Here is a 24,984-nt window from a genome sequence, read left to right as displayed (position 1 = left end):
GCATAACGGTAAAAAAGATCAGACACGTGCAGTACTTTTATTTTTAACTCAGTATTTAATTAAAATTTCTAATTTTCGGCTTATACAAAAACCTTCATCAGGAAGGTCTTAACAATACTTTTCATGTTATTTAATTTAAATTTCTAATTTTCGGCTTATACAAAAACCTTCATCAGGAAGGTCTTAACAATACTTTTCATGTTATTCAATTTAAATTTCTAATTTTCGGCTTATACAAAAACCTTCATCAGGAAGGTCTTAACAATACTTTTCATGTTATTCAATTTAAATTTCTAATTTTCGGCTTATACAAAAACCTTCATCAGGAAGGTCTTAACAATACTTTTCATGTTATTCAATTTAAATTTCTAATTTTCGGCTTATACAAAAACCTTCATCAGGAAGGTCTTAACAATACTTTTCATGTTATTCAATTTAAATTTCTAATTTTCGGCTTATACAAAAACCTTCATCAGGAAGGTCTTGACAATACTTTTTCATGTTATTTAATTAAAATTTCTGATTTTCGGCTTATACAAAAACCTTCATCAGGAAGGTCTTGACAATACTTTTTCATGTTATTTAATTAAAATTTCTAATTTTCGGCTTATACAAAAACCTTCATCAGGAAGGTCTTGACAATACTTTTTCATGTTATTTAATTAAAATTTCTGATTTTCGGCTTATACAAAAACCTTCATCAGGAAGGTCTTGACAATACTTTTTCATGTTATTTAATTAAAATTTCTAATTTTCGGCTTATACAAAAACCTTCATCAGGAAGGTCTTGACAATACTTTTTCATGTTATTTAATTAAAATTTCTAATTTTCGGCTTATACAAAAACCTTCATTAGGAAGGTCTTAACAATACTTTTCATGTTATTCAATTTAAATTTCTAATTTTCGGCTTATACAAAAGCCTTCATCAAGAAGGTCTTGACAATACTTTTTCATGTTATTTAATTAAAATTTCTGATTTTCGGCTTATACAAAAACCTTCATCAGGAAGGTCTTAACAATACTTTTCATGTTATTCAATTTTAATTTCTAATTTTCGGCTTATACAAAAACCTTCATCAGGAAGGTCTTAACAATACTTTTCATGTTATTCAATTTAAATTTCTAATTTTCGGCTTATACAAAAACCTTCATCAGGAAGGTCTTAACAATACTTTTCATGTTATTCAATTTAAATTTCTAATTTTCGGCTTATACAAAAACCTTCATCAGGAAGGTCTTGACAATACTTTTCATGTTATTCAATTTAAATTTCTAATTTTCGGCTTATACAAAAACCTTCATCAAGAAGGTCTTGACAATACTTTTTCATGTTATTTAATTAAAATTTCTGATTTTCGGCTTATACAAAAACCTTCATCAGGAAGGTCTTGACAATACTTTTTCATGTTTAGAGAATTTTGAGATGAGGATTGATTATTCATATTGTTTGGATACTTCGGACTACTGTTCTCATCTTGAGTTTTATTTTCAAGTTCCGGTCGATGTAACCTCCAACCTTCTTCAGGTGCATCTTGTTGAACTCAGGAATTTGGACAGAATTTTATATATCGAAAAATTATAGACCGAAGAATCGTGGAAAGTAAGTCAAAGAAGCAGCACACACGTTTTGAGACAATTACGAAGTAGACCTAGTATAGAAATAAACATGATATGAGAACCATTAATTATAAAAAGATATGTATAGTAATGAGTAAAACAATTTATATGTTAATACGATAGCGTGTGTGTTATTTTCTGTTTCGCTTACATCCGGGTCGTTTAATTGTTATGTACTTCCATTTCTTGTAATAAATAAGTTTACCTAAATTCTTCGTAAGTTTTGGTTTCAGCTTTGATTATAACCGATAGCATTCCAGTAATTTTTTTTTTTTTTATAAATAATTTCATCAAGAATTCTTCATAAGTTTTGGTTTCAGTTTCGATTATGGCTGAAGGAACTCATGTGATATATACGAGCAAATAGTTAATATAATATGTTAAAAAACACTTTGAAAAACAGTTAAAAACATTTAATCTGAAAAGGAAACACTTAATAGGTGGATGGTCCTTAATTCGGATTTCGATGACAATAAAAATATAGGATTGTGAAATATTCGTTGATCATTATCCAATTCCGAGCAACACCGGCTCTCCCTGCTAGTATATATATATATATATATATATATATATATATATATATATATATATATATATATATATACAGGGTGGCCGAAAAGTCCCAGGACACTATACATGTATTTTTAATAGAACACAGTATTTTTTTAATGAAACACACAGAAAACATATATATTCAACAAAAAAAGAGAACTTTATTAGAAACAAAGCAGAAAACAACTAGAGTAATTTAGTGGTCTAGAGGATCAGGATGTTAGCCCTCGTTGTTCTTGCACAATTCCATTCGCCTCCAGGTTCTTTGTGAAAAAATAAATGAAATAAATTGTTTTAACAACATTAGAATATTAGAATCAATCATATTTAACAGCATTAAAATATTAAAAATAGAGTGTCCTAGGACTTTTCGGCCAGTGTCCTGGGACTTTTCGGCCACCCTGTATATATATATATATATATATATATCCACAGCACGACAACATCGCAACCCACAAGACCCCATGAACTCCAACAAACCCGAAGTCATAGACTCGAGTTTCGCCCTCATTTGGGCTCATCAATTAGACATATCCGAAACCCGAGCTTCTTGAATGGGAGGCAACAAACTGCCATCTGAGCAAACGCCCCGCACACAAGAAATTCTATTAACTAACACAGATCAAGCAAGAATCTGACTGCAGAATTGATATACTTCCTCGACAAGACATGCGGTCATCCAATTAAATGATTATATATAATCTCTCACATTCTGAAAATTATATATATATATATATATATATATATATATATATATATATATATATATATATATATATATATATATATAAGGGAGTAGTCACTAACAATGTGTATTTGTTAACATTATTTTATTATTCCGTGTCTTGATTTTTCATTGAGAATTATGTTTGGATCATTGTAATAATGTTTTTAAGTCATTGAAATCGTTTTTACGCGCGTTTCAGACGTTCTGTGATGCGTCCTCGTCAGAAATTATTTTCAAATGTGTTGGAGACGTAAAAATGGCGATTTTCGTAGTTAATTTGAAGTTTTTCGAAGGGGTGGAGGCTTGTAAGTGTTTATTATTCATTGGCATGCTCAATATATATATATAGTGGAAATGGTAATTAATAAAAACTGAAGAAAGTGCTCAATACTTTTGTAGAGCAAATATGCGTTTTATTTTTTATAAAGCTACCCGGCCGTTTTTTTTTTGCCGTCTGTAGCTTCCTCAGACTTTCTGCTACAGACGGCCAAAAAAACGGCCGGGTAGCTGAAACAATAATGCACCTTAACAGAAAGATACGGTAATAAAAAATAAAATGCATACACACACACATACACACACACACACACACACACACACACACACACACATATATATATATATATATATATATATATATATATATATATATATATATATATATATATAGGGGGTATCAAGACATAGTTATTCACAGACACGTGTTTCGTCGTTTCTAATAAGGAAGATTCGAAACCGAGATCACGTGCAATAACCCCTTAGCAACAGTGGAAGAAATTATGTCACACTATATATTTTATTTATATAAGTATTTAAATATTCGCATTTGAACACATACAGTATTTATTTACAGAAGAGCCTTGTCTCACTGCTAACTTTAATAGGTTATTTCAGACACCATCTGTGCCGAATTTCGACCGAAACCCTAATCCAATGTCTCATTTCGTCAGCCATGACCGAGTAAGCATTTTTAGTAATTCTTCCGGACATTACTAAGAATGCAATTACACATCATAACGCTACAATATATCTTTTTGCGCGATTTGATTTTGTCTAACGATAAATAGACGAAACAATGCTTTGTTTTTACTTTTTTTTATTGTATGGAAACCCGTACTTGCTATATTTTATCAGCTGACAAGCGCGTTCTACTTTCTGTTGTCATTGGAAACAAAATATATATCTTCTTCGTGAGGTGTCCGTACACTTGGTTTATCGAGCTGTAAAAACGATTTATCAAATCTGAGCGGAAATGATGTCGACATATTTAGTCGCCATTTATTTTTATAAATGAGACATGGCATTTATTTAAGCGCCTCTGTCCGTCGAGGTGTCTTGCCTGTTGAAGCTTTAGCTAACATTGTGTTGTGGGGGTGGCGCGGCTTTGCCCGGTCGTAAAATACCCTTTTTATTGATAGTACACACGTGAAGTTTTAGTCTTCTTCGAAATAATCTTCTGCTGCTACAATACACTTGTACGGTTCCACAAAGTTCTGGAAGGCTCCACGGAAGTCCTCTTGTGTGAGCATGACCCTCGTCACAGCCACGTACCTCTCCACTGTCTCATAACGACAGTTTCTAAGGTTTTCATATAACCAAAAGTCAGATGAGCAAGATTTGAACTATAGGAAGGGTGAGGATGCTCTTCCTTGTAAAATAGTCTGTTACAAGGATGGAGCACTCTTGGGAAAAATTTCGCGCAAATCTTCCGAATCTTCAGTTCCTCGAAAATAATTGTGTGTATAGTTCCCACACTGATATCAAACTGTGCACTAATTGTCTCTATAGACACAGGACGGTTCTTATTTATGAATTTTTTTATTTCGCCACTAAACTCTGGTGTTCTGACTTCCTTACTCTGTTGTGGGTTTATGCTTGTACCATTTTTATGTACGTTCAAAATGCAGCCGTTTGCACAATTCCCAGTGCACCATTCTCCCCACTTGGTCATGCCTGTTTTTGTATTCCTTTTGGGACAGTTTGCTGCATTCACTTACTATATGGTTTATCGTTTCGTCTCTTTGTCCACAGAGTCTGAGTTTGCTGTTTTCTTGTGTTTTATCGATCTTTGGTTTGATATGGTTGGTTCTTATCGAGCTATCTTGTGCTGCAGTTATTAGACGTTCAGTTTTCCGGTTTATATGTCCTTTTCGCATCCATGTCCAGGTGTTTTCGTTATTCTCATTTTTGTCATTCTTATGAATCTTCCGTGGAGTTGTTTCTCTTTCCATCTTTTTTTTTTATTTTTCTCGTTTTATCATTTGTCTCTCTGTTTTCTGTATTGTTGTTTTTTTGTTTTGTTTTTCAGTGTCTCTCGCTGCCATAATCTTCCTTTCAGTAAGTTGTATTATGTATTTTTCTAATTCTTTTTTGTGTCCTTCACACAGTCTTCTATGCAGACCAGTCGTCTCCCGCCGCTTTTCCTTTTCACGTAGAGTCTGTCAATATCGTCATTTGGGTCTGGGCATTATTCATGTTCATGAGTTTCCTAGTCTACTGCTTCAGCTGTCTCAGTTCTTCTTTTGTCCATCCTATTATTATTATTATTATTATTATTATTATTATTATTATTATTATTATTATTATTATTGTCATTATTATTATTATTATTATTATTATTATTGTTAATGTTATTATTATTATTGTTATTATGATTATTGTTATTATGATTATTGTTATTCTTGTTATAATTATTGTTATTATTATTGTTATTATGATTATTTTTATTGTTGTTGTTATTATTATTGTTATCAGTATTATTCTTATTGTTTATGATTATTGTTATTGTTGTTATTATTATTGTTTTTATAATTACTATTATTATTATCATTATTATTGTTATTATGATTATTGTTATTGTTGTTGTTATTATTATTGTTATTATTATTATTAATCTTATTATCGTTACATGATTATTGTTATTGTTATTATTATTGTTGCTATTATTATTATAACTATTGTTATTGTTGTTATATCGTTATAATTATTGTTATTATAATTATTGTCGTTGTTGTTATTATTATTATTGTTATTATGATTATTGTTATTATTATTATTATTATTGCTTTGTGTTATTATTATTATTATTATTATTGTTATTATTATTATTGTTGTTTTTATTATTATTATTGTTGTTATTATTATTATTATTATTATTGTTATTATTATTATTGTTATTATTATTATTGTTATTATTATTATTATTATTATTATTATTATTATTATTATTATTATTATTATTATTATTATTCATCTATTTTGTCTCTGTAGCTTTCTTCTATTTTATCGTCTTCTTGTTTATTGTTGCCCAGCTTCTCTCTCGATCTCCTTCTTCTTCTTTAACTTTTTTATCTGTTTTTTACATATCTTTAACGTCTTTTCTCTTCTTTTTTTCTATTGTTTACACGTCATCTTCTTCTTTTCTTCTACGCTTCTTTTCTTTATCATTTTTTTCATTTTCTTCGTCTTTTTTATTTCCATTTCGTTTCTCGATCTTCTTCTTCTCCGCCCTTTTTATCATCTCTGTCTCTTTCTTCTTCATCATCATCCATTTTATTATGCTCTTTACCAAGCTCTTATCCTTTTCTTTCTTTATCTCCCTTTCTATCTTCTTCGTCTTTTCTTCTGCTACGTTGTCTTTTCATGTAAGATATTTATATCATTCCCGATGCCAATAAAGAATGTCTCGTAATCGTCTTCAAACACGAATCAATTCCAATTTAAGGTTTCTTTTTTATCCAATACGATTTACTGCAAACAAAAGAAAATGTTAAGTGAAACCTATAACTATATATATATATATATATATATATATATATATATATATATATATACATATCCGACTCTATCTTCTATTAATACGTAGCGACACTTATAGAATTCGTTTATTTCAATTCACCTGTATTATTCTGACTACCATTTTCATAGAAAGTGTTATTCACACAATGTGAAATCTTTAACTTTTTCATTATCTTTATCTATATAATCATAAAACCCAGATCAGCTTGATTGTTTCCGCGTTTAAACCGTCCATCCGGTTTCTGACTTCCGGTTTAAAAACGTCGTCAAGATCAACAATATTCTTTTTTTGTTTTAACTTATTTTAACGTGTTTTCCTTACAAATGAATGTAATTTAGCCCCGTTAATTAAAAAAAAATGATTTAAATATGAATATACAATCAATATATATATAGAAAGGAAATTGTCTGTCTGTGTGTGACTGTTTATGTACATTATCTACCAAATTACTCTGTCAATTTTCAGTCTACAGACTCGAGATTTGGGAAAATATTTTTAATTGGTTTTCGGCCAGACATTGGACTGTCAAGGTGTAAAACTTCAACGATTTGACTATTGAAAACTCCACCAAACTTCTCCGCCAATTTTGGAACTAAACATTTGAAATGGTAGAGTGTAGGTTACGTGAACATTGATCAAACTTTTTAATTTGATTTGAACCTAAAACAATAAATGTTAAGGGTTCAAAATTGACCTCTGCCAATTTTTGGTCTAAACATTTAAAATTTTACATAAAATGTATTCAGACATAGGGCAAGTTTTTAATGTTTTTTTTTTTCTTTCTGAAAATTTAGCTGACAAGGGGTCAACGTTCAAAAGGTTTTACCTCTACGGTCTCTAGCAAACTATTCAACCAATTTTGGGGTCAAACATTTGAAATTTTACATAAAGGGTATTCAGACATGCAGTAAGCTTTTTTGCCGAAAATTTGGCTTCCATGAGGTCAAAGTTTAATGAGTTGATCTTTGCAGACTCTACCAAACTCCTCCGTCAATTTTGGCTTTAAACATTTTAGATGTAGGTTAACTGGACATGAGTGAAACCTTTTGATATATATATACATATGTACATAAAGTTATTAACAGTACATAGGACCCGAGAAAAGCCGGGCTAAACTGCTAGTATATAACTATAATCATATTTATTACCATATTTACTGCTTTTAGTAGCGCTCCTGTAGGTTCTGACGATTTATTTTTTTAAGCCTTACTTAAAAATATTTTCTCTTCGAGGAGGGGGGAGGTAGAAACATGGTTTTAGTAGTGCTTTTAGTCGGGCCTCAGTAATTTTTATTGGCGCTTGTAGTAGTGCTCTGAAGGCTTCCTGGGTTTTATTTTTTTCAGTCATGACTTAAAAAGTTTTCTCAAGACAATAAAAGATAATATAATCTCAAAACCACTTTTCATTTTGAACATTTTTCATCTTACCCTATAAGGGCCAACCGGTAGACTAGTATATATATATATATATATATATATATATATATATATATATATATATATATATATATATATATATACGTGTATGTGTGTGTATAATGAAAATAAGAATTACAATTAAGTTTACAAAGATAATCCAAAATAGTAAACTTCAAATATATAAATATTAAAAACTTAATATTTACAAATTAATCCTAACCATATGTAAAAGCTCAATAAAAAGAAATAAGAAATAGAGCTTATAGTATAATAAGCCTCGGCAGTAAAAGACCCTCCACTTATTCATCCTCCATACAATTTATTTTTCTTTTCATAATAATATATTGAACTAATTTTTTTCTTATACGCATTTGTGAATTTTTTCACGGAATCATGTTTTTTGGATGACCTAAAAATATATCCCAGTAACGGGACGCCTTTGGATTCTTTACATCTGGATATTCAACTTTTAGATTTCCCGTCCTTGGATCTTCCACTCTTCAACCGAACTTCCATTCGCGTGAAATCATTTTTAATTTTTTCCCATTCCCTCTGTTTCACTGTTTTTTTTTTTTTTTGTTTTTTTTTTACTTTTAGCAAGTATGCCCTGTAATTTTATTAAATACTTTGTGACGACTTCCCCCTAGATTTCTAGTTGGTATTTTCTAGGTAATTAGGAGAAAGTTAATGGAAGGTCGCGCCAATTATCATTTCGTTATTTCCTCCTTCGTCAGGCAAGATTACTTGAATGGGGTATATAGATTCAATCTATTTGACTTGAAATGATAATTATGGGCTTCGGGTGAATTTGTAGATGAGCGAATATGATCGGATCTCGTGGAAGAAGGAAAAAAAGAACAAAAACATATACGTACATATATACAGCTTTCTCTTTTTTATTATCTCTTGTTTGTTTGTTTGTTTTTTGTTTGTTTTTCACAATGTATAAAAACGAGAGAAAGAAAAATGTTTCAGCAAATTTGCAATAGTTCAATTGGAGGTCAATTCATCTCCTCCACTCCTTCCCTCTTTTTATTATTTCAAATCTGTTTTTTTTTGTTTTGTTTTTTTTTTTTTTTCTCACATATGTATCCTTAGATGCCCGAATGGGTTGGCCGCACAAAATAAAAAATGTATTCGTAGATTAGTCCAAGGGAAGTAAATCTTATATCACTTTTTATTCTCTCCCCCCCCCTCATTTATTTATTTATTTATTTATATTTTTGTCCGCTATCCTCTTGGAGATAGATATATAATTTTCTTTCTATGAATGCAGGTGACGGAGTAACGTATTTTAATTTTTTCTTTGGCGACAGCCGGCGGAGAGAACAGTTTATATCAATAACAACGTTCCAACTCACCTTCGAAAAGGGCCTTTTTCTTACATTGCTATTGTTCGTGGCTCTTTCTTGTCTGCTTTTCCTTTCTCCTTTTTTTTTTTTTTTCTTAACGTTAATTTGAGCTTAACGTTTTCTCTTTCCTCCCCCTTCTTTCTTTTTTGACGTTGATATTCTATCAACGGAGTCGCAATGTATCCTATATGTATATATATTTTTTGTAGGTGTGTCAGAAATTTCGTGAAAATAGTGAATAATTCCACCCCATCTTTCCAAGCTTATAACTCCTCGAAAAATGCAATTCAAGCCCTATTTTTTTTTTCAATTAAAGGAGCAAGGACCAAGGTTTCATTAAAAAAAAAAAAAAAAAAAAAAAAACGTGTTTTTTTTTTTTTAAGTTTTAAACTTCGGACTTTGCAGGTAAATTTCTAAAAACAGTACATTTTTTTTTTGTTTTAAATTTGAATATATTATGTATTGACCTTTTCTCTTCAATTTGTGAGTAAATAATTATTTACTTTTCGGTGTCTAAATTAATTATTATTAGACATTTCAAAATGGGAGGCGTGAATTATTCGACCCCCTGTCTTTCCAAGTTTATAACTCCTCAAAAATTGTAATTCTAGCCCTAATTTTTTTTTCAATTAAAGGAGCAAGGACCAAGGTTCCATTAAAAAAAAAAAAAAGAAAAAAGAAATAACGTGGTTTAAAAAAAAGGTTTTAAACTTCAAACTTTACAGGTAAAATTCTAAAAAACACTATGTTTTTTTTTTTTAATTTGAATATATTATTTATTGACCTTTTCTCTTCAATTTGTGAGTAAATTAATTATTTACTTTTCGGTGACTAAATTAATTAGTTACTTTTTAATAGACATCTAAAAATGGGGGGGGCGTGAATTAAAAAAAAAACGTTTGTCTAAAATATTATATTCGATTTATTGGAAAGAACATAAAATTTCACATTGACCCTGAAAATATCGTAAAAAAAGAATCAATAGAAAAATTTTGATAGATTTTTAAAGTTTAAAAATTGAAAAATATTGAGTTCGGAAAATTCATTACTGTTTAAAAAAAAAAATGTTTCTATTACTTTTAAAACAACTGTAATAGTTTATTTTGGAAGTATAATCCATAAAGAAAATAAATAACCCACTTTTAACAGAGAAATTACGAGATTTTTATATTTTATTCGCAGTTTCGTGTTAGGGGTATCAAAAATTCCTACAAACATTCTGATACTGCTTACTGACGTCCGTCATCTTTGGAAATGTTTCCGCAACTGCTTTCCAAAGTTTTCGATTTTTGGTTGTTGAATTTCGGCGCCAATATTTTTTTATTTTTCCTCCCAGCGTATTGGTCAATTTTTATCAGGTGATATTTCTTTCTGATTCGGGTGATCCTTTCGCTTTTTTTTAGGTCATCATCATCATCATCATCATCATCATCATCATCATCATCATCATCATCATCACCACCACCACCACCATCACGAAAAACGTCTATTTTATTTAATCGAATATGCTATATATATATATATATATATATATATATATATATATATATATATATATATATATATATATATATATATCTGTATGTATGCATATATATGTATATATATGTATATATATGTCTATATATATATGTATATATATATGTATATATATATACATGTCTATATATATACATATATATACATATATATATCATATATATATATATATATATATATATATATATATATAAATATATATCAAATAGGGTATAGGTTTTTTAAACAGTTACGTTTAATTTCGCTTAAATTTGCAGTTTTTGAAAAAATTACAAGTGCGGACTTTCTTTTTGCCTGCGCTGTATATTTCACTTTTTTTATATGCGAGTCCATATTCAGTTCTTGACCTTTTCAAGGATATTATTAGAAGGAGCAGGCAGATTAGAGACCCCACGTTGATGGCGATTAAGTTAGCTAGTGCGAATATTCACTAGGGTCACACTTAGTGCATGTCACGATGACTTTAATCTGCAAGCACAATTGTTCCCAGAAACGAATAAGGTAAGGTTGAGTCGGAAGGCAGAGGTCAAACGCCGTGGACAAAAGACATTAGATGAAGATGTAACGTTACCCACGTTTACACACGGGGCCCACACGTTGTATGCAGTCTACGTCGCAAGGAACATAGCACAAGTAATAACTCATGAACACAATGCTGCTAAGACTAAGCTTGTTTCCTTCAATAACTACAAGAAACCTTCTCTACCACCAATAGCAATGGCCAAGAACACATTGCCTGAAAGTACTTCTTTTAAACTCCTCGGCCTAACGTTTACAGGGAATATGAACTGGAATAGATACATTGAGAGCATTGCCAAGGCTGCTGCAAGGAGGGTTGGCTCCCTCTACCGTGCTAGAAAACTACTTACGCCTGACAGTATCCTATACCTCTATAAGGCAACCATTCGCCCATGTATGGAGTACTGTTGTCACATCTGGGCTGGTGCATCTGCTGCTTGTCTCTCGCTCCTGGACAGGGTTCAAAAGAGAGTCGCCAACCTGATAGGTCCTGAACTGTCATCTAGGCTTCAGCCTCTGTCCCATCGACGAGATGTTGCATCCCTCTGCCTGTTCTACAAATACTTTAATGGTGAATGCTCTGACGAACTGCAAACACTTGTACCTCCCCGACGTAACTACCCCCGACAAACCCGACAAGCTACTAAGTCTCATCCCTTTACAGTAGAGATCCCTAGGTGCAAGAAAGCCTTTTACTCCAATAGTTTCTTCCCCAGAACTGCGGGTCTTTGGAACTCCCTTCCGGGATTCTGCTTTCCCAACTGCAATGATATGCAGAAGTTCAAGTGTAATGTTAACAAACATCTTTCTACTCATCTCCCTTCATAATGACCCCGCTAATTAAGTCCCTAATAGTAGCCCCCTGCTTCAAAGTGACACTGTGCCTTGTTTGGGGTAAAAATTGAATTTAAAAAAAATAAAAATAAAAATAACTCATTTTTTCTTTTTTAAAAACAATATTTAATCTCGAGTATTTTCGTGAATAAAACGTGATCGTGCCCTTGAATGTGTTCTCGGCCATCTGGAACGTGCTTTTCAAGCTAGTTTTGAACGGTCTCTCTCTCTCTCTCTCTCTCTCTCTCTCTCTCTCTCTCTCTCTCTCTCTCTCTCTCTTTCTTCTTCTTCTTCTTCTTCTTCTTCTTCTTCTCTCTCTCTCTCCTCTCTATAGCAGTTTTCCTTTCCTTAACATATCGTCATTTCATACAGGGCTAGTCATTTGCATAAGCGCGTTCCGTTTTCGACCAGACATAAAACTAAGGCTATCACATCAGTCTCTCAGTGGAAGCCGTGCGAATAAGTCATGACTAAAGATGCAGTAAACTGATAATCTAATTTCAGTTAAAAAGTTAATAAATAAATAATTAACTAAGATATCATTAGTGTTATCCTCTCCTAAGTCAAGTATCTTCAGTTAAGACCTTGAAGAAAACTCAGCGGATGTCTCCTCGTGTCTTCTGTTTCCATGGAAAGATATTTATTTCTATAGCAACCATTACAGGAAAATGCGTTGACGGAGAGAGGTGATATAAAAAGCAGTGGAAAACGCGTAAAAAAGTCCAGCACGTATAAAAATTTGCGGAAGTAGGAAAAGAGTATTATCATTAACGAATACACCCAATTCAAAGACATATCAGGTCTGCATATCTCGAGCTAAATCGTTTCTAAAACTGGACTCAGGTGTATCTTAGTGAATTCGAAGGAATGATAATTTATCGTTCTTTTGTCAATTAATTATATTAGTTTTTTCTATACTCCTATAAATTGAGGAGGGGCGTATTGATATTCATATTAAAACGCCTTTTTTTCCTATTTATTTAAAAAGAAAATATAACTTTGTTATATATGGATCGTGGAATTGCATTAATCTGCAAAAATATTTAGCTAATTTGCATATTCTTATAAACATTTTAATTCATTCCCTATTAGTTTTTTTAGGTTTCATTATTGGGAGATCATCTTTAGTTAACTATTACGTGTAATTATATTCATGCAGATATTCTATATGATTTATATTTGCGCAATATTTGGGCAAAATGTTACAGTAAACATAAACCTCTTTATATATGTATATTTCTGTAAAAAATTTTGCCTATCAAACTCCTCTTTCAGCTTTTGGTTTACAGGCATGAAACTAAATATATAGAGAGAATTGAAACCCATGCGAGACTTTATATTTTGGGTTTAGCCTGGGAAATTAAGTGCCAAACTGAATTTTTTTTTTTTAATGGAATTTGCTAGATGAAGGTCAGAACGACGTCATTACGAATATGTACACGCAACGTAATAGCTATTGGTTAGTGTTTTAATTTTTAGCCTTGCAGCAAACATGTCTTCAAAGTTCATGCATTAATGTCAAAGGAAAAAGTAAATCGTAAGCTAAACGTTTTGGTTTCGATTCTCGATGGTAGCACGAGAATCATATTTTGTTAACTGCTTAAATCATTACTATATATTAGGTCCAATATAATTTAAAAAATAAATACGAAATCTGCATTACTCAAAATATCGTATTTACGCGTATTTTACGACCAGACAATGCCGGGTGGCCTGCTAGTTAGTCTAGCGGCACTGATGAGTTGTGATACAACGAAACAGGATTATATGTCGATGACTAAAATATATTTTATAAAGCCCCCCCCCCTCTTTGGGTTGAGCACTATCGTAAATAATCTCACTCGCTATTAAATTTGGCTGAAAAAATGCGACGCTCGCGGTTTGTTTACAAACAAACGTTTGAGCACTTTACGAGTAGCGGGCGGATGTTTATTTAAATAGACATTCGGACAGATTAGTTGCGGGCACCGCTTCCGTGGTCAAGGGGTAGAACTGTCGACTGTCATCACGACGGTTCTAGGTTCGATCCTCGGCTTGGGATAGGTGCTAGTCTAGCGACACTGATGAGTTGTGATACAACGAAACAGGACTGTATGTCGATGACTAAAATATATTATATATATATATATATATATATATATATATATATAATGACTTCCTTCAGTCTTGACTGACTGTGGATACCCACTGTAAAGGTGCCTGTGCGTGAAATTTTTGTGGAAAGAGTTGCGCAATCCTCAACCACACCTCTCCTGAGTCGAAATTAGTGAATACCAGTGGCAAGTGGAGGTTCAAGACGACTGGAAACAATGCCGAGATAAGCGGAGAGCACATACCGCGCCTAGAATTCCGAAATGGTTACTCATCTGGTACTAGTCTGGCTCAACGTTGCTTAACTTCGGTGATCTGACGAGAACCTGTGTGTCAACGTGATTATGCCGTATATAAATATATATATGAACAAATGATTAATAAAACATGTTAAAAAACATCTTGAAAAAGAGTTAAAAACATATTTAATTTTAAAAAAGAAGCACAAGTGGATAGTCCTTAATCCGCGGAGTTTCGAAGAAATGCTCTCCTTCTCATCAGAGGGCAGGAATTAGCAAAATGCAGGATCGGATTTTGTATATAAAAGTATTTAATGAAACTGCAAGTAAGTCACAGACCTTACTTGGTTAAAAAGAGGGTGAGGTAAGGGGAATAGGAGGTAAAAGAAAAATGAGAAAAAGATTTCACATGAATGGATAGTCCGGTGAAGGGTAAAAATAAATGTATATATATATATGTGTGTGTGTGTGTGTGTGTGTGTGTTTCTTTGTCTTCTATAATGCCGAGCAATTTTATTCCTTGCGTTTTTGTACTTAATCATTATATATATATATATATTTTTATCTTATTAAGATTGTGATTTCCTCTACTGTTCTATTACACTTAACTCTCCTTCCCCCCACTCCCTCCTACATCATTATGTGTTCGCTAATTATTTATCTATACATAATCTATCCGTATCCCTAATTCCTATATTCTTAAACTTTCGAATCTACTTACTCTTTATATACAGAGTGGAAAAATATAATTATTGTCCTAGAAAAGACGACATAATTCCATGTCCTTTTGATGAAAACCGGGTTTTCTTTTTTTGTTGCAGGCCATCTACTAGTTGGTCAGTTGTGTACAAATCCCAAGAGCGTTAGGAGCTTTCTGTCATCTCTGAAAGTGACACAATGTTCAACGAGCGAGATCGGAGATGTGCCGCTGTACAACTCATGCTCTCTACAGGTCCATGTTATGACAACAGGACCATTGCCAGCACCTTCAAAATGCAAATCCGGACAGTTAAACGCTGGGAGGCGCAGCTAAACGAAATTTCCGGCCACGAATATGGTCTTTAGTGCGGTTTTAAATGAGCCCTACATTATGCCACCTCACATCTTCGAAGTCGGCTGGAAAGTAAAAGTAAAAGTGTACCTGGATGTGGGGAAGAATGTGGTGATCCCCTGGTGCGATTAGGTGACTTCTAGCAAACCTTGGGTTTGGCGGCAGGACTCGGCGCCGGCCCACAAGTCCGAAGAAACTCAGGGTTGGCTCCAAGAATGCTACGACTTTGCACCCTTCTCTCACTGGCCTCCTCCTTCCCCCGCCTGAACTCGCTGGACTACTTTGGTCATACGTCGAGAACATCACCAACATGACCTCCCACAATACCAAAGCCAGCCTTATCGCCGCTATCTACTGAGTATTCACCGAGCTCCCACCGGCGCTTGTGGAAAAGGCATGTTCCTAGTTCTGAACCCGTATCGAGGCAGTGACTGAGGCTGAACGTGATTACATTGAAGAGATGTAGGCTCTACTGCATGATCAAGTTACCTGGATTCATTTTTTTCAATAAAAGTTTTAAAATAAAGCTGGTAGTGTTAGTTTCTTTAGGGCGACAAATTTATCGTTCCACTCTGAACGTTTACCTTATTTATTTTTATCTCTCTATCCATCTTATCTCCATTTCAAATTTTTATTATTTATCTTTATTATTATACACAAATCTGGGACAGTTTAGTTTTTTTTTTTTCAATTTCTCCAGAACATTCGGGGGGGGGGGTACAATTAAACTTCCAAACATTTAACATATCTATTATGTTGATACACTGTATTAATTACACTTTATAATAAAGGATAGAAAAAAAGTTATGAGCATTTCGATTTCTTTTTGAAATTAAAATAAATTGTAAGATGGTCAACATCATGGAATTTGAAATATAGACTTTTGTCATTCATTCATTATTTTGCTCTGTAATTACATTGAGCTTCTTAAATAAGGATTCGTATGTATAAAAGGTAAATATAAGTGAATAAATAATATTTCCACAGAAATATATATTTGTACTAGCATTTAAGCCCGGCGTTGCCCGGATGTTTGGAGGTGTATGCTGAGCAAAAAGAAAACAAAAAAACGGTCAATTTTTTTCAAACTTTGACCCCTATTATGACCCCAGAAAAGTTATTGTTTGGGTCTCACATCAAGTTATTAAGTTAGATCCATGTCCAGAGAACCTATATCTAAAATTTCAAGTCTTCAGAACCAAAATTGTCGGAGGAGTTTGGTAGAGTTCTCAAGGGTCAAATCGTTGAACTTTGGCCCTTTAACAGTGAGATTTTTGGCTGAAAACCGATCACATCGATTTTCCCAAATCTGAGTACCCTGTATATCAAATTTTAAGTCTGTAGACTAAAAATTGACAGAGTTATTGCGTAGGGAAATGTATACAGACAGACACACACACAAACACACAGACACGTTCACTTTTACAGATATACTAGCATTTTGGCACGTCGTTGCCCGGTGGTTTGGAGGTGTATTTTGAGCCAAAAAAAAAGCGGTCAATTTTTTTTTAACTTTGATCCCTATTATGACCCCTTAACATTTATTGTTTGGGGCTTAAATCATGTTATTAAGTTAGATCCATCTCCAAGGAACCTATATCTAAAATTCCAACTGTTTAGACCAAAAATTGTTTACAAAGATTGCAAACCGATTACAAAGATTTCCCCAAATCATAGTACCCTGTGCATCAAATTTTGAGTCTGTAGACTGAATATTGACAGAGTTATTGCGTAGGAAAATGTACACAGACACACATACAGACATATTCACTTTATTAGATATCTAGATAGTTAGATAGCTACTACGCATCTAAAAATATATATGGAAACAATTTTGTGTCCCCTGTAAACTTTTTACGCAAATATTATGACCCCTTAACAGTTATTGTTTGGGGCTCAAATCAAGTTATTAATTTAGATCCATATCCAAGAAACCTATATCTAAAATTTTAAGTGTTTAGACCCAACATTGTCGGAGGAGTTTGGTAGAGTTCTCAAAGGTCAAATCGTTGAACTTTGACCCCATAACAGCCAAATTTTGGGCCGGAAATGGATTACAAAGATTTCCCCAAATCTTAGTACCCTGTACATCAAATTTCGAGTCTGTAGACTGAAAATTGACAGGGTTATCGTGTAGGGAAATGTACACAGACAGACACGTTCACTTTCATAGATATACTAGCATTTCAGCCGGGCGTTGCCCGGGTATTTGGAGGTGTATGTTGAGCAAAAAAAAAAAAGCGGTCAATTTTTTTAACTTTGACCCCTATTATGACCCCTTTAAAATTTATTGTTTTTGGCTCACATCAAGTTATAAAGTTAGATGCATGTCCAAGGAACGTATATCTAAAATTTCAAGTGTTTAGACCCAAAATCGTCGGAGGAGTTTGGTAGAGTTCTCAAAGGGCAAATCGGTGAACTTTGACCCCTTAACTGCCAAATTTCGAGTCTGTAGACAGAAAATTAACAGAGTTATTGTGAAGGGAAATGTACATAGACACACAGACACGTTCACTTTTATAGATATACTAGCATGGGATCCCGGCGTTGCCCGGGTGTTTGGATGTGTATGTTGAGCAAAAAAAAAAAAAAGTAGTAGGAAGGCAGGCTCGAACCCGTACCGGAGGAAAAGAACGGGGAAAAACCTAACGTTTATGCTGTTACGACCACCGCCAAACCGGAAGCGACATTTTTTAAAATTAAGGCTAGACAATCTAAAGGAGAGGATAGCTTTAAAAAATATCGGCGAAAAAAAGTGACCCCCCCCCCTGTAAAAAAAGTGCCTAGTTGAAGGGGAAGATTTTAATGTTTTTAGCCAATTTTTCGATATTTGTCCTATGAAAGATCGAACTTTAAAACAATACTGATCTTGGTAAAATTCGTCGCCTCTATTGAAAGTTTAAGGCAGACATGCAAACAGACATACATACATACATTTATATATTGGTAACTAAAGATTTTCGACCCAAACTGATAAAAAAGCTTGCCCTATCTCTGATTACCCTTTATGTAAAATTTCAAATATTTAGACTAGAAATTGTCTGAGTATTTGGAAGAGACCGCAGAGGTCAATTTTTTTTAACTTTGACCCCTATTATGACCCTTTAAAATTTATTGTTTTGGGCTCAAATTAAGTTATTAAGTTAGATCCATGTCCAAGGAACCTATATGTAAAATTTCAAGTGCGTAGACCCAAAATTGTCGGAGGAGTTTGGTAGATTCTCTAAGGACAAATCGTTGAACTTTGACCCCTTAATCGCTAAATTTCTGACCAAAAACCGATCACATCGATTTTCCCAGATCTCAATAACCTGTCTATCAAATTTTGAGTCTGTAGATTAAAAATTGACAGAGTTATTGCGTAGGGAAATTTACACAGACACACAGACACTTTCACTTTTATATATATATACTAGCGAGGGGTACCCGGCGTTGCTCGGGTGTTTGGAGGTGTGTGTGGAAACTCTGGGGGTGGGGGAGGGAGTAAAAAAAAGTAAGTATGAGGATCGAACCCGAACTCTTGAGGCAAAGTTGTAAATTAAAGTGTGAAAAAAATAACGTGTGCCGTTAACCATTGCCCCACCGCGACATGCTAATGGAAACACGTTTGAATTTATTTAATTACTTGGATTTCGCAGGTGCTCGTTTTAATGAGTTAATGAGGTCAAGTTTGACTGCGGGATTTCATTTACTGCTGAACGCTTTTTTTTTTTTTTTTTTTTTTTTTTTTTTTTTCTTCCCAAAGATGTATATAGGAAAAAGACTAAGCCACATGCGGCGAGCGACAAATATTGAATATTTATCTTCCCAAAATCGAGCAAATTAAATAGACAGGCGAGCTTCGTTGTTAACTGTGAGATATTACGATTTATATGTGATATAAAAGTTTTAAAAAGTTGTGAAGCGAGCAACCGCTTCTCTGAAAAAAGCCTTTTGTAGACACACAGAAAAAGCGAACACACATACATACATACATTTTCGCTTTTATATTTATAGATATAGATAGATATACGAAATCTGGACAAATTAAAATATCATATTTAAGCGTATCTTACGACCGGGCAAAATTGACAGTGTTATTGCGTAGGGAAATGTACACAGACACTTTCACTTATATATATATATATATATATATATATATATATATATATATATATATATATAATAGCTCTATCCATCTTCTATACTCCTATGAATTCGGTTTTCTTTTGCGGGTATTGATATTCATTTTAAACCCCTATTTTCTAATTATTTATAAAGAAAATACAATTTTCTTATATATGGCTTGTGGAAATGCATTCACTAGCAAAAGATCTAGCTAATTTGTATATTCTTTTAAACATACATTTTAATTAATTCCCTATTAGTTTTTACGGTTTTCGTATGAGATGATCATCTTTAGTTAACTATTACGTGTAATTATATTCATACAGATATTCTGCATGATGTATCCTTGCATAATAATTGCGTAAAAAGTTTACAGGGAACACAAAATTGTTTCCATATATATTTATGTATACGTATATATTTTTGTTTACTGTATCTATCTATCTATCTATCTATCTAAAAAGGTTGATGTGTCTGTCTGTGTGTCTGTGTACATTTTTCTATGCAATAACTCTGTCAATATTCAGTCTACAGACTCGAAATTGGATACACAGGGTATTGTGATTTGGGAAAATCTTTGTAATCAGTTTTCGGCCAGGAATTTGATTGTTAAGGGGTCAAAGTTCAACGATCTGACCTTTGAGAACTCTAACAAACTCCTCCAACAATGTTTGGTCTTAACAGTTGGAATTTTAGATATAGGTTCCTTGGAGATGAATCTAACTTAATAACATGATTTGAGCCCCAAACAATAAATGTTAAGGGGTCATAATAGGGGTCAAAGTTTTTAAAAACTTACCGCTTTTTTTTTTTTTTGCTCAACATACACCTCCAAACCCCCGGCCAACGCCGGGCCGAAATGCTAGTATATCTATAAAAGTGAACGTGTCTGTGTGTTTGTGTGTGTGTGTCTGTCTGTATACATTTGCCTACGCAATAACTCTGTCAATATTTCCTCCTTCGATCAGGCAAGATTACTTGAATGGGGTATATAGATTCAATCTATTTGACTTGAAATGATAATTATGGGCTTAGGGTGAATTTGTAGATGAGCGAATATGATCGGATCTCGTAGAAGAAGGAAAAAAAGAACAAAAACATATATGTACATATATACAACTTTCTCTTTGTTATTATCTCTTGTTTGTTTGTTTTTTGTTTGTTTTTCACAATGTATAAAAACGAGAGAAAGAAAAATGTTTCAGCCAATTTGCAATAGTTCAATTGGGGGTCAATTCATCTCCTCCACCCCTTCCCTCTTTTTCTTATTTCAAATCTGTTTTTTTTTTTTTTTTTTTTGTGTGTGTGTTTTTCCTCGCATATGTACCGATCCTTAGATGCCCGAATGGGTTGGCCTCACAAAATAACGTGTCTCTGTGTGTGTGTGTGTGTGTGTGTGTGTGTGTGTGTGTGTGTGTGTGTGTGTGTGTCTGTCTGTCTGTCTGTCTGTCTGTCTGTATACATTTCCCTACGCAATAACTCTGTCAATTTTTAGTCTACAAACTCAAAATTTGATATACAGGTATTGAGATTTGGGAAAATCGATGTGATCGGTTTTCGGCCAGAAATTTGGCTGTTAAGGGGTCAAAGTTCAACGATTTGACCCTTGAGAACTCTACCAAACTCTTCCAACAATTTTGGGTCTAAACACTTGGAATTTTAGATATAGGTTTTCTGGACATGGATCTAACTTAATAACTTGATGTGAGCACAAAACAATAACTTTTAAGGGGCCATAATAGGGGTCAAAGTTTTAAAAAATTTACCTTTTTTTTTTTTTTGCTCAGCATACACCTCCAAACACCCGGGCAACGCAGGGCTGAATTCTACTATATATATATATATATATATATATATATATGAACTTTTCCCAAAAGTATCTCTCTCTTTCTATATACATATACATGTTTGTATGTGTATGTGTGTGTTTATGTGTGTGTGTGTTTTTCAGTACATGCACGCGCATATGCATTTAAATGTTGTGAAATACATTTCAATTCAATTATTTTCCATGTCTATCGAAACCCGGCAACCATTTTGATTTCAAACGTCTATTACCTTCCTATTAATTCGTCCGATTTTTTTTTTTTCGTTGTCACGTGATCTACTTTGAAAATTATCGTAATTTTTTGAAATATTGATGGGAAACGGGCAGATATTTTGCAACAAAATTCGCTGAATGTCTTCAAGATGGTATCATGTCATTTCAAAAATATCTGTCAGTTCAAAGAAGGTGCTGTTTCCAAACCGGCATGGTAGACAAAAATGTCTATTACAGAAAAAAAAGCGTTAGAGACAAAAATGAAGATATTGAACAAAGTAGGCGTGATGCAATTTCGTACAGCGTGAGAGATCAAAGAACATGTTGTTTTAAACTGGCGTAACTCACTAAAGGAAATGTTATTTCAAACGTGCGCGTGTTATTATAGTAATATACTAGCGACGGGGCACCAGGCTTTGCCCGGTCGTAAAATACGCTTAAATATGATATTTTAATTCGTCCAGATTTCGTATTTATTATTACAATATCGTAATTTCAAAAGTAGAAAAAAGTATTTGAGTACCAGCAGCTAGAATCAAAACTGAAAGCAAAACTAACATTCAAAGCTTGTGACGTTACCACTGTACCAAGTTAACACGCATATGAACTGATTTAAAATAAACTAAGATGAATGTACAAAATGTATAACGATTTTTTTTTTCAATTTTGACCCCCTTTTGACTCCCTTAAAACTATTTTAATCGGCTAAAGACCCATAAAAGAACGGTCCATAAAAATCTTAATCATTTGAGGCTTTTGCGACTTTTAGTTTCGGTAGAGATAGAGTTTGAAGATATGGAGACAGACAGGCAGATAGACAGACTGACAGACAGATGGACATAGTGAGTTTTATAAATAAAACTAACGATGGATTCCCGGCTTTGCCCGGTCGTAGAAAACGCTTATGATATTTTTATTTGTCCAGATTTCGTATATATTTTTATAGAGTCGTGATTTCAAAAGTAAAAAAAAAATATTTGGGTGCCATCAGCTAGAATCGAAACCGAAAGCAAAACTGACAGACAGACATATAGCCTTTATATATTTGATAATATGTGTTTGTGTGTGTGTGTGTGTGTGTGTGTGTGTGATATAAGGTGTTGAAGACCATGGAAAATGCGTAATAGACAAAATAGGTTATTGCAAACATTTGTGTTTTTAAATAAATAGGTGTGTGAATAACAAAGATCTGATTGGCTGATTGAGGATTGCGCAACCCTTGCCTCATGATTCTCCAACCACCTAAAACCATAAAAAAATAACTCCCTACCTGAGAACTTTTCCTTCAAACTCCTCGGCTTAACCTGCACAGTAAATATGGAGTGGAATAAATACATTGAGGACATTGCGAAGGCTGCTGCAATGAAGGTGGGTTTCCCTTATCGTGCTAGAAAGGTGCTCGCACCTGAGATTGTCCTGTGCCGCTATAAGGCTACCATTCGTCCATGTATGGGTATTGTTGCCACATCTAGGCTGGTACACCTACCACTAGTCTCTTACTCTTAGGTAAGAGTCTGCAATCTAATAGGTTCTACTCAAATAGCTTCTTCCTTAGAACGGCTAAACTTTGGAATTCTCTTCCTGCTGCCTGCCTCCCAAACGGTACTGATATGCAGAAGTTCAAATGCAGCGTAAACTAACATCTTAATCTTTCTTAGACATGGGGTCCTAGATATGTCCTGAAACTATATCCGATGGTGAGGCCCCAGTTTGCGAGCTTTAAGGAGTGTGGAACCACCCTTTCATTGCCATTGCTCCCAGGTCCACTCTGACCCGGAGTGGTAGTACCTGTTAGGGTCTAAACTATGGGTTAAATAGAAACCGACTTGAAAAAACAAAAAAAACAAATATATTCTATTAAAAATTTTTTCTTCAAAATCACTGGATCTGGCATTAAATAGCCTGAAAAGGATTGATATGCCGTAAAACAACCAATCAACCAACCTTAGTCATGGTCCCAATCAGCCAACCCCTAACATCCAAGTGGCAATATGCCTTGGTTGGGGTGAGGGTGAAAAAAAAATGGCCGTTCTTGAAGGAGATATTGTTTTTAAATGATACTACACACATATATATATATTTTTTTTTTTTAAATAGTTTTTACTTGTTTACTGTTGTTTTAAAAATTGATTTTGTTTAAGTGTTCGTTTTCGGTAGTGTACAAGATCAGTGTTCGGAAAACATCAAGCTAACGGAAGTGGATACGGTTGATTATGTAACGAACCGAACGGAACGGAGTCACGGTGCCAAGACACGAAAAACGAAATCATATATTTATTTGAAAATGCATTAGTTTTAGCACTTCTTCTGTAATCACGAAACAAACAAAAAATAGCTTTGAAACAAACAAAGAAAAGACAGTTCTTGTATTCTCAAATAATAAAACAAATATTTTATTCAAAATAATTAATTTAGCGTTAACACTAAATTAATAATTTAATAAATTATTTCTTATAAATTTTTTATATTTGATAATACAATAACTGGCTTTTTTTGTAATAACTAGGGTTATGACAAGAGAATATTCTTTTCATTATTTGGACTCTCGAGTTAATATCTTATATGTTTTTAGATAAAGTGACGTGGTTCTTAATTGATTAACTGTGTCGGATATATACTCGAGAGTCAAAACAACGATAAGAATATTCTCTTGTCATAGACCTAGTGATTACTCACTAACAACAACTAGAGTCTGGATGATAATACGTCAGTCTCCCCAGATTCCCATAACTTCCCACCTCTTTCGATATGAATTTGCGTTATCGCAACAGCTGTTTGCCATTAACATCTCGTGGGCAATGACCATTGGTCTTCACTTGAATTTGAGTGGCAATAAGCCTTCCCAAGGTCCCAGTCTCCTTCGCACTCATCTAGTGGAGGTTTGGTTAGTGCTTTCTCTCGTCTGTCTTTCCATCCTCCTTGATCCTTCTCGACTATTTGGTCTGATACCAGTCGATTCCAATACAACACTTTTAACATAGTGCATATATACTCCAGAGTCAAAACAACGCTAAGAATATTCTCTTGTGATAGCCGTAGTAATAACACAAGAAGAGTTAAAAACTAAAATAATTATAAAAATAATAACAGAATAAG

Source organism: Euprymna scolopes, chromosome 22, assembly GCF_053919585.1.
Source record: "Euprymna scolopes isolate OS-2025 chromosome 22, ASM5391958v1, whole genome shotgun sequence".
Classification (NCBI taxonomy): domain Eukaryota; kingdom Metazoa; phylum Mollusca; class Cephalopoda; order Sepiida; family Sepiolidae; genus Euprymna; species Euprymna scolopes.
Note: the sequence above shows the minus strand (reverse complement) of the source record.